Raw genomic sequence first — 10,991 nt, forward strand, 5'->3', positions numbered from 1 at the left:
CTGCATGGAAACAAGTCTGAAAGTATCCAAATTCATGGAAAGTCCCCACGGGGGACTGTCTCTGTCTCTTTCTCCCGGCTGCTCGGTTCACAACATTGCGGTCTGTTTTCCCCCCAAACATCAGGATGTCAGCTGCAAAACAAACAGGCGACTGCATGGTTTCACTCTCGCGAGAGGAATCGTCCAGATCACTTCAACTTACTAAAGTCAGAGTAGAGTCTTCCCCTGGGAGCAATACGCTGAGGTATGAACCAATCGCAGCTAAACTCCCCTTCACTGCACACTCGCCCAACAGAGAAGCTGGACTCGCACAAGAAAAGGGTCTGCTGGGGTCAGAAATATGAGAAGCGCTTGGCTTTTGTCTTCTGAGTGTTGAGTAACACAAGCCGGTGGGAGAGTACAGAAGTATTTGCGTGTGAAGTATTAAAATTAATATGCGTTTCCTGCTTCCATTAGCACTCCATATTTTGCCAGAGACTGTGTGTGACCTCCTGTCTTTCTTTCTTTTACTCTCTCCTTCACCTCCTGTGGAGCTGTTGTCTCACATTTGTTCCTGTTCACTGTTTTGATTCATCATCATGAACAAGCAGATCATACCAAGCGTCCGTTTCACATGTCAACAAAAACGCTGAGGGCCTCGGCTTTCTGTTCCAATTTGTAGTTAAAATAAAACATACAACCTCGGTAGTCAGGATTTCCTTTATTATTGTTGACATCAAAGTTCAGAAGTGTGTAAAAGGTTGTTTCATTTTAACAAAGCCAGAGAGGATTTTGTCTTTCTCTGATCTGTTTGATTCTGTTAAATGAAAACTGTCTCACAAGTGTGATTAATTTTATTAGATGACACATGAAATATCAGGCGTACACTGCCATCCCTGATTCAGTCGGGAGTGGAATTAGATTCCATTGAAGTTCATTTTAAATATAAACAAAATTTTCCAGAGAGGTAAACACAAAAAAATGAAACACTTTTGTGATTAAACTTAAAGCAGAAAAACCATAATCAACTCTAAAACATCCAACTGTGTGTGTTACATCTAGTAGGTTTTAATCAGCCAATAGACCACCTTCTACCTTTTCTCATTGCTACTGCTACATAACTAACGTTAGCATTAGCAGCTGTTTATTTACCAGTCTTAGTAAGAGCATCAGCTATTATTGCGTTTACAATAAGTCCTCTGAGCAGTGCTGCTTCTTCAGGGAAGACTGGACGCTACAGTGACTCGGTATCGGAAAGTGTCAAGACGCGCCGGAACTAGCTGGTTAGCATGCTGATTTCAGTAAACGAATAGAAGTGATAGAAATAAAAGCAAAATAACAGTTAATATTGGCATTTTCCTCCTCTGGAGACAGCTCTTGGTGAGTAAAGGAATGGAGTTTGATACTGAACTCATTGGTAAGTAAATAGCTTTTAATGCTAACGTTTGCTATGTAGCAATAGCAAAAAGATAACTGATTTACCACTATAGCTTCAGTATCTAAAAATCTATCTGTTCATTGACTGATCCACTTTGCTGACATCAGGGTAAAAACTGGCTCCTCCACTGAAACAGAGCAGATAATGATTTGAATAACTGATGACGAAAACAGATGTTACTCATTGTCTCAACTGTTGCATTGTTGTTTTAAGTTTCCCAAACTGCAAGATACAATCTAAGGGCTCATAAATACTGCATAGTTTCATCTCTCTTGGGTTCTGAAGTTGATGCTAATCAAATCATCTGAGAAGGGAAAAATTGGTTTGGTGGAACTTTTTGCTTTTTTAATTCATCTGTTATATTATTTTATTGAATGTATCATTATTTTCATTTATTGTGCACATTAGTATCAAATAGTTTTACTGTTTATGATTGTCACTCAGCCATAAAGCACTTTGAAGAATTACATAACCTGTATAAAAAGTGCTATATAAATAAAGGTAGAAACTGCTCACAGATATCTGCAACTTTGATGACACTGCTTCATTTTAAGGGGCAAAAAGCCTAAAAGCTCAGGAATCACTGCTGCAGTCTTCAGATTGTGCGCCTAAAAAAAGCTGTTTTGTAGCTAATTAAATCTAAATTTGCTCCCTTTAATTTGATACAGTAACACTGTAGCTCAGATTTCAATAATGCAACAACATGCATAAGAAAACCTGTGTTTCACCGGACAGAATGTCACTTACTTAAGGTTCAGAGAACAGCTGTAGAGATTCATAGAGCACTGAGAGATCTCTTTATGTAGAAGAGATGTTGGAAGCACAAAGCATATTTATCTGTCAGGGCTGGCAGGGAGTCAAACTGACCCTCAGGTTTCCACTGAGCATCTGAGATCAGGCCAAACTCGGCTCCAGCTCCCTTTGAGCTGAGTGATTTACTGACAAAGAAGATGATTCTTTACCACACTGATTTCACTACTTGGATCCTCTTTAGTCTGCTGAGGCAAAGGTGAGATTACTTCCTCTGCCATCTTTTATTTGGAAAATTACGCACCATCATATTATTTTTCCTCATCCGTTATGATAAGGTGTATTAAACACAGAAAACAAAGGCACATTTTAAAATTATAAACCAAGATTTTTATGATAATTTTCTGGTTCAAATTTAACATTTTCTATTGTAGTTTTACAATGCAATAGAAAATAATAACAGACATTGCTTTTTCAGTGGCTTACACATGATGATCAAAATGTGCGCTTGTTTACCACCTCTGCCCACATGGAATCAGATAGTGAAGTCATCATATCCCCACAGCTCAGCAATTCCTTATGTATTATCATCACAGATACAGTGTGTGTGATGGCCAGAACCATAAAAATAAGACTCAGGTTGTAATAAAACGGCTTTACTTTAGAGCTGGACATAGGACAAGTGTTTTCAAGCTAAATTTGATAGCGGGGTAGCAACAGGAAAAACACAATGATTTTCCACCCATACGAAACACAAAGTCAAGTTTAAATTGACCATTTGTAAGTGGGTTCTTGACAGGAGTTGGTGGTGTTTGATTGTCGCTTGTCAAGAGCTTTGCCCAGACGACGATGATTCTTCAAAATCATGATTAAGCATCTGGTCTCATTTATTTTGTGTACTTCCTGTTGGAACAAGTCGTTTTGGTGGATCATCCCCAAACTACAACAACAGGAGGTCTGTGAGCAAAAAAAATGGTAATTTGGTGGCAGGGGCAAAATCTGTGATGGTTTTAATGGCTGAAATTTTTATCACCACAAAAAATTTTCCATTCTCAAGGGGAAAAAGGTCCAGAGGTACTATTCAATGTACATTTTAAGTAATTTTTTGGGTATAATTTATCAAACACGTGTACGGTATGATTGTAAGATTGAGCTCAAGATTGATTTTTCACTTCAGTTTGACTTAAGGAAAATGATGAAAACCCTCTGTCACTTCTGTCTTTTATCATTCAAATGCTGAAGATCCATGTGAAAGAAATCAAACCTGAGGACACAGTATGCTTTATATTAAAGACACATGTTGCACCAGAGCCAGCCAGAGGCATTAGCAAACTAACAACCCCAAGGCTTAGCATCATTTAAAAGCATTTAAAGATAAACTGACAGATGTTTCAATGGCACTTCTGGGAGCACAACAACAAAAATTTGGGATTAAAATAAATCATTTTAAGGACAGTATCCCAACCGCAGGTCCTCAGTGGAGAAACAGCTGGCAAGTGGACCTCGAGGTAAGATCAAACCAGTGTTTCCATAGACAAAAATAAACTGACTTTACTGCCTTTTGTTTTGCTTGTTGAGTGATCTCCATTGTCTTAAAGGTTCCCTGTGGAGTTTTTGGCCACTAATAGCACTGTGTAGTTTTGTTTTGTACCATACACATCACTATATTTTATGCTATTACACTGATCTAGAGTTGCAAAAGAAGCACTGCAATGTGCTACAAAGGCAGTGAAGAAGACTGTAACGTAGTAAGCATGGACGTGTTTTGTTCATAAACCCTAGGAAATTGGCATTATTTTCCATTTGCATAGTTATGTAATATTCTATAATATGTTGTAGAGTGTTTAAATGTATGTAACCATTTACATGGGGAGTAGTGTAAATTACCACAACAGTGAATGCAACATAAAAAGTTTGTTTGTAAGGTACAATCGTCTTCACGCAGTGAAGACAGTGAGAAAACCTGCTATGTTGTATCCTACCTTCCTATTGGTCAGTCAAAAAGCAACGTCAAGTTCCTTGGTTGCTGATTGGCCAGGGGGCGGGAGAGAAGTGAGAGTAGTTGAGAGCAGTTGATCAGACAGTTAAGTGTTCCAACCAGGTGTTATCGTTGTCAATGTGCTTCACAGAGTGTAGTATTGCCATTAAGAAGCTCACTGAGTTAAAGTCAGTGACATTTTCACTAACTACCGCGTTTTCAGCGTGTCGAAACAAGTGTGTTTCTGAGTTACTAGCACGCTAAGCTAGCGCGCACGGAATTGAGTGCTAACCGCTCGCTAGCACCTCGGTGGATATCATTAGCACAACAACGAGCAAGAGGAGACCACAAAGCGCACTTGGTGGCCAGGTAAAACCCAGCTACACGTCTGGCTACGAGGGTGGAGAGACCTTCTTCATCCACGGTCAAGTACTGGTGACAGCAGCAGCTCGCTCGCTTTCTTACGGACATAGGTAGACTGGACTGAGGTGAGTAACCCTGTTATAAAGCGCGGCCACATTCAGCGGCCGCCATCTTTAATGTGACCCAACTGCATTGGGAGGTTTAATTTTATTTCACTGCCAGCTTTTTGTTTTTTGTTTTTTCATAGTGTGGGCCCACAAATATATGAAATGTGTTGTTTCATGGTTTGAATGTTTTTAGGTTCGTTATTTAGTTAAAGGTACCTTAAAATTATTAAAATGGCAAAATAGAAGTTCAAGGAGTAAAAGAGCAATTCAAAGCAATCAAAGTGTTTTTATGTCCTTTAACTTATGGTTTTGCGTTTAGTAACAGAGTTTACAGAAGGGAGAGGGTGAACAATTTAACAGTTTGTTTTATTTTTACTGAGAATGTCTTATACAAGGTGCTTAGGGCACAACCATATTTTAATGGTGTAGTCATTAAATATATTTTTTATATTTCCTTATTCAGACCTACCGACTGTGAGATTGTTCATTGTGAATTATTAAATTAAAAAGCTTTTAAAGAGGTTTAAAGGGGCAGTATAAGTGAGACCACAATCATGTCAGTCTTTATTCATTCACACAGTAGACATATTACATAGGTAGTGACCTAGCCGCTGTTCATAAGACCAGTGAGTAGAACAGTATTACAGATGTAGACAATACAGGATTTACATGATCACTTTTGCAAACATATTAAGAAGGAAATGGATTGCACATGTTTGTTTTATATATATCCAATAACTGATTTTTTTTGGTCATTTGGGGCAGTTTATGAAAACAACATTGACACACTTACACCTATTAGTTGACATGAAGAGCTTATATTAATAATATATTATTACTTCAGGTGGCTCCAGGGGGCCAAGTCCTGCCCAGAGCCCCCAAAAGGATGGCCCCAGCACTGTTGCTGTACATGAATTATTTTCTCATAATTGAACATCTGTATCAGTGGTGTCTTGTAACTGATCTGTTTTTTTTGTCTGTGTCATCACACAACAAGCAGCTGAAGTTTAAGCAGGATAAACTTTCCTCTCATTGTGTTTATCATTGATTGTGACACATGGCAATAAGATGTTCGCTTGTTTGAAGTGTTTTTTCCCCCCTCCATGTCTTTAACTTAGATTACAGCTTCTGGAGCTGGAGGCCGCAGCACATCTGTAAGCCAGCGGAAATACCAAAATCTTGCATGCCTCTTTGATTGTTACATTCAAGATATCATGTGCGCTACCAGCTCTGCTGCTGCAAACCATTAGGCTCAGTAACTGGTGGCTTGTAAAATACGTTTGGAAATCCTGGAGACAAGGCAAAAAGGGGGTGAGATGGGGATTCCACATGGTTATCCAAAGAGATGATAAACAAAGGGAGAAGGTGATACAGTCTAAGTGATATATTGGGCACATGTGGGATCTTGGAACAAAAAGAGAGGATGAAAAAAAAAAGACTTTTGAAGGGAGGGGAGAGCAGAGGGGAGTTTCTTCTGATTTATTCTGAGCTTCAGGGCTTGTGTATCCGAGAACAAGATTAGTTCAGTAGATCACATCACCCTACATCCTTTATAGATTTTTATCCCGCCCCGCCGCAACCACGGTGGAGAGTAACTAGGTACTTTTACTTAGGTACACAGGTACCTGTGAGCAGTTTCTCTTTTCCTTCCACTTTATACTTCTTCTCTAGTGTATTTCAGATCGTACTTTTTACCCAACTGCATTTATTTTAGAGCTGTAGTTACTAGTTACTATTCAGAATAATATTTTACAAATGAAGATACATACAAGCTAATAAAATACAAGACCTTATTGAAGATTTAAACCAGTGGTTCCTAACATTTTTGGCTTAAATTTCCAAAGAATTAGCAAAAAAAAATGCTCATTAATACATGTTTGCAACCACTGCTGTTATGCAAATATTAGTCGTCAGTTCATCGAGATCAACAGTTTGTGGTTTTGAGAAGCAGTCAGGTGTCAGTGAACCGCCGCAGAAAAAGAGCGTGCAAAAAGATGATGTAATTAAAAGCGCATCAGTCGAACCTTAAACAAATGAGCAGCATGTGGACAGCAGGATGGATATGTGGCTTTTCTGTTCGCTTCATGTCTTAATTTGAGGAGTATTTCAGACTCGCTCCAAACAGATCTGATGTTTTTATACTTATACAATAAACTTTGAGTTGTCAGCAGGTCCACCAAAGAGACATATCTCCATTAAACCTCTCAGATGGTTCCATTCGAATAACAGCATGACATCTAAAAACTTCAAAAATTACAACTGAGTTTTGCAGCAGAACTTTTGTTTGTTCTTCTTTTTTCTCCCAACAATCATTTCATGACCCCTCAGGTTTATCTTGTGGCCCTTTGGAGGGGGCCTGGCTCCTAGATTGGGAACTACTACACTAAACCACCTGTATGTAAAGTAGATAAAATGAGCTTCACCTTGACCAACTGCAGCAGTAACAATGGTTTCCAAATATTTGTGAATCCCCATTAACAATCTAACATGTAGTATATAATAATATGAGTCAAACAAGGCCGTTGTCCTGCAGAATTTGTACTTTTACTTTGACACTTTAAGTACATTTTGCTTGATACTTTTGTGCTTTTACTTTTTAATTTGAGATCTTTACTTACAATAGAGTGTTTTTACATTTTAATGGGGGGGGGGGGGGGGGGGGGGGTGAACCTCTGCCACTGGCCTTGACTCCTCATATTTACACAAAGAGCCGGTGAGAGTAAGCGACGGGTCAAGGCCGCTTCCTAAACCTGGAGTCGGACAGATGCGGAGGTCATCGCCGGCCGTCGCTCTGCGGATAAAAAGACTTCCAGATCACAAAAGTAAAACCTCCAGCAGAGATTAATGCACTGCTTTATATGTTCCAATCTAGATTCCAGATCCCGTTGTGCTTTCTTTATGGCTTTGCAAGCATTCCTGTTCCTTTTGTAACCTGCTTGCACGGAAATAGCTGCGTCATACTTGCCAAGGCTGATGATTTGAAGTAGCCGTAGGAGCAGCTGGCCTCTGCCAAAAAACGTACCAGATCTGGGCAGGTCATCAGCGAGCCCACATCAAGGAGCTGAAGCACTTCAAATCCTCTGTGTTAACTTTTATGGCGAGTGTTTATGCAAGGTCATGCACATTGACTTACACCTTTCTTTTATGTAGGGTTGAAGGGACACATGTGTCAGATGGAAATGTATCTTGTTTGGTCACGTCCGGTCTGTTTTCCCTGCTGCTCAGCTCTCGGCACGATTTCATTTAGATTATTTTAACAACCATGGATTTATTTTATTTTATTTTTTTCATCACTCTAAAGATGGTTTATCAGTTTGTACACTGTGAGAGAGTGAATCCAGGACTGCTCTCTGTGCAGCTGCAGCCAGATTTCTCTGAGCTAGAAACATTAGCGCTAACGCCTATGCTACAAACCACTGATGTACTCAAAAGAAAAGTATGAAAAGAAGAGGCAACATAAAATCTGCTGGATTTTCCACACAGGACCAGTGTCAGTCACATACTTGGCTCTGCTAATCTCAGGCCTCTAAATGCCTGACCTTCACCCAGATCTGTTCAATTTCAGGAACGATGATTCTGCCTCTGTCCTCACTAAGCTGGTGTTTTTCTCACCCAAAAATGAGCTTTTCCAGAGTGGATAAATTAATTAGCTGGCGTGGTCTTTGACTGTAAAGGAATAAATAGCTTTTGCTTTAAGTTGTTGACTTAAGCTGCTCAGACGGGGTTGGAAGCTGTGTCGTCTTTGACTTTCTCTGTGATCTCATATTTAAAAGCTGATCACAGTCATTAACCTGGATTTATGTTGATTTTCTCAGACAAGGTCTTGTCTGTCACAAACCATGACAAAAGAGGGAGACACACTCTAAAAAAACTAAATCTAAAAGGAATAATTCAACTAATGTGTAATCAGTGAGATCAGCAGTGTAAGTGGGAGCATGGTTGAAGAAGTGAGTGAGTGCAACGTTGCAAACGAGGAGAATGAGATTGATCTGGCACACAGGGCCCAGAGCTGAGTTAAATTTTATTTATACAGCACCAAAGATAGTAAAAGTTATCTGAGGACACTTTTCATATAGAGCAGGCCTAGACTGAACTGTTTATAATATAATTTATCCAAAATTCCCACTATGAGCCAGAACTGTGGAGACACTGGCGAAGAAAAACTTCCTTTTAAGAGGCAGAAACCTCGAGCAGAACCAGGTTCAAGGAATGTAGTTTGAATGATCTCCAGCAGTGGTTAAGTCTGAGTTCATGTCAATTGAAAATACTAATTGATTGACTCACAATCAGCTTTGACCTCATAGTTCTGCTGCTGTCAATGAGGCAACTACCACCGTGTTGTAGACTTCTGTTGTAAAGACAATTGATATTGTGAGCCTAAGATTCATTAATCCAAATCAAACTAGTGTTTCAGTTACTGCAGACCTTTAAACTGAGTTTGTGTTCTTCATTAACATGTCCAGGATATATCACCTTCACAGCTGATCTCACTGCCTGGGGTCAGTGTGCAGCTGAAGCCACTGAGTACACTGAGAAATGTTAAATATGATCTGAATGAAAACAATCCACTGGATGTTGATGATTTCGTCAACATTTATCCTATTCCTTCAGTATAAAGGAACATGTTGATTTACTTTGGATGAGGTTCTTTTATATAAAGATTGAATGCATTGATTCTTTTTAAAAGTGATGTCGTCTAATCCTCATTTTCTGAAGAACAGCTGAGTACCAAAACAACAAATCTGACATATAAACCAGATGAATATCTTCATCCTTTAATGTATGTTTCTGCCATTTAACAGCACACTGATGATGAAGCTTTACAAAACATCAACTGAAATGTTACAGGATCTTAAAACATAAAATCTGCCTTTCATTTTCTTTCATTCAGAGCCACTGCACCACTGTGCCGGCCCATTTTTGAGTCATTTTGAGTCTGATTCAAAAAACAGCTGACTCACAAAATGTCATACTAACCAGTAAGCTCTGATTCAGTGATCCGGAGGTGGTCTACTTTAAAGATGTGGTCAAAATGACTGTATTTCAGCATGTGGTTCTGACCTTGACCTTTGTCCAGTGTAAACCCAAACATCTGTATAACCTTTCACTCACAGATAACCAAATCAATGCTCACAGAAAAAGCTGCAACTGTAAGAAAAGCTAAACGAAGCTAAAAAAGGAATAAATTCTGTTTTTATTCTCCACAGATTGAATCGAAGCACCAGCCCTCTGCAGTGATTTGCGGCCAGTTTCCCGTCCAGCTGCCCAGCCTGCGAGTGATTCACTGACCTGCCAGGCCTGCATGTGTCCGGTCAGTGTGTGTTTACACAGCAGCTCGTGGATGCAGTCTGAAGGAGTAACAGATCAGCAGGAAGGTCTCTGACTGAGCAGAGAGGGACGTCTTTTCCTCTCCAGCAGGGCCGAGGGGCGCTGAGGCGACCAGCTGCACACCAGGGAAGCGCACACACATTCACACGCACAGGTTCAGAGGGCGAGCGACACACAACACCGCTGAAGTGGAGGACGGTGGGTAAAAGAAAACTGCCAGGCCAAAGGGTTACACAGGGACAGAGCTACTTACATCTTACAGTTTCACTCGGCTGTTTTGTGACTTTTTTTTTTTTTTTTTTTTTAAGTTAAAGAGAAATTAAAAGTCGCTGGATTGAATGAATTAATAGTTTTAAAGTGAAGGATCTACAGGTTTCCAGTTAAAGGGGGTTACAAGACGCTGCTTACATGACCTTTAGAGGCAAGAGCCAATACTTGGTGTGAAACACATTATATCACATATAAACTGAACAAATAAATCATACTGTAGGAGTCATGAATTAGTTCCAGAGAGGAATGGATTTTGAGGTTTATATATTGTGATATAATTCCTTAATGTCATTTATATTTGTGTGATCACAGTGATTATGGAGAGTTGGGTCACATGGATGTGGGTGGTGGTGGATGTTAGTACTTGATTTAAGCTCCTGTTTCTATTTTATCGCTGTAGTTATTTTGATCATAATTTTGTGCACGGTGTAATAAGTTGATCTTTTTGTTAATAAAGTTTTTTTTCTTTTTCTTTCTTGTGTTTTGGATTGGCAGCGAATCTTTTTGGTAGCGTGTCAGACAAACCAAACCAGGCCCGACCTCATTGTCAGCCTCATTCAGATCACACATGTGACACTTTCTGTGCTCTGGGACTCAATGGAAGAATAAACCCTAAATGGACTCCTGAGGTCAGATCAGGTTCAGGGTGACATATTGCACAGGATGGTTCATGCTCTTAATAACATGATCTGTTCTCAGGTTTGGTTTGCTTCATAGTGTTTTTTACATGTTTTAAAAATAATTTTCAAATAGACTTAAAATAACTAACACGACATGG

General features: G+C 39.5%; 1 long non-coding RNA gene across 1 annotated transcript; it reads left to right on the top strand.

Moving 5' to 3' along the window:
* The first annotated feature begins 4,250 nt into the window (after window positions 1-4,250).
* Window positions 4,251-10,684, top strand: LOC130169909 (uncharacterized). Its single transcript, XR_008827910.1, has 2 exons — window positions 4,251-4,633; window positions 9,823-10,684. It is a non-coding gene; the product is annotated as an uncharacterized LOC130169909 (long non-coding RNA).
* The last annotated feature ends 307 nt before the right edge of the window (window positions 10,685-10,991 follow it).

This window comes from Seriola aureovittata, chromosome 5 (assembly GCF_021018895.1).
Source record: "Seriola aureovittata isolate HTS-2021-v1 ecotype China chromosome 5, ASM2101889v1, whole genome shotgun sequence".
Taxonomy (NCBI): domain Eukaryota; kingdom Metazoa; phylum Chordata; class Actinopteri; order Carangiformes; family Carangidae; genus Seriola; species Seriola aureovittata.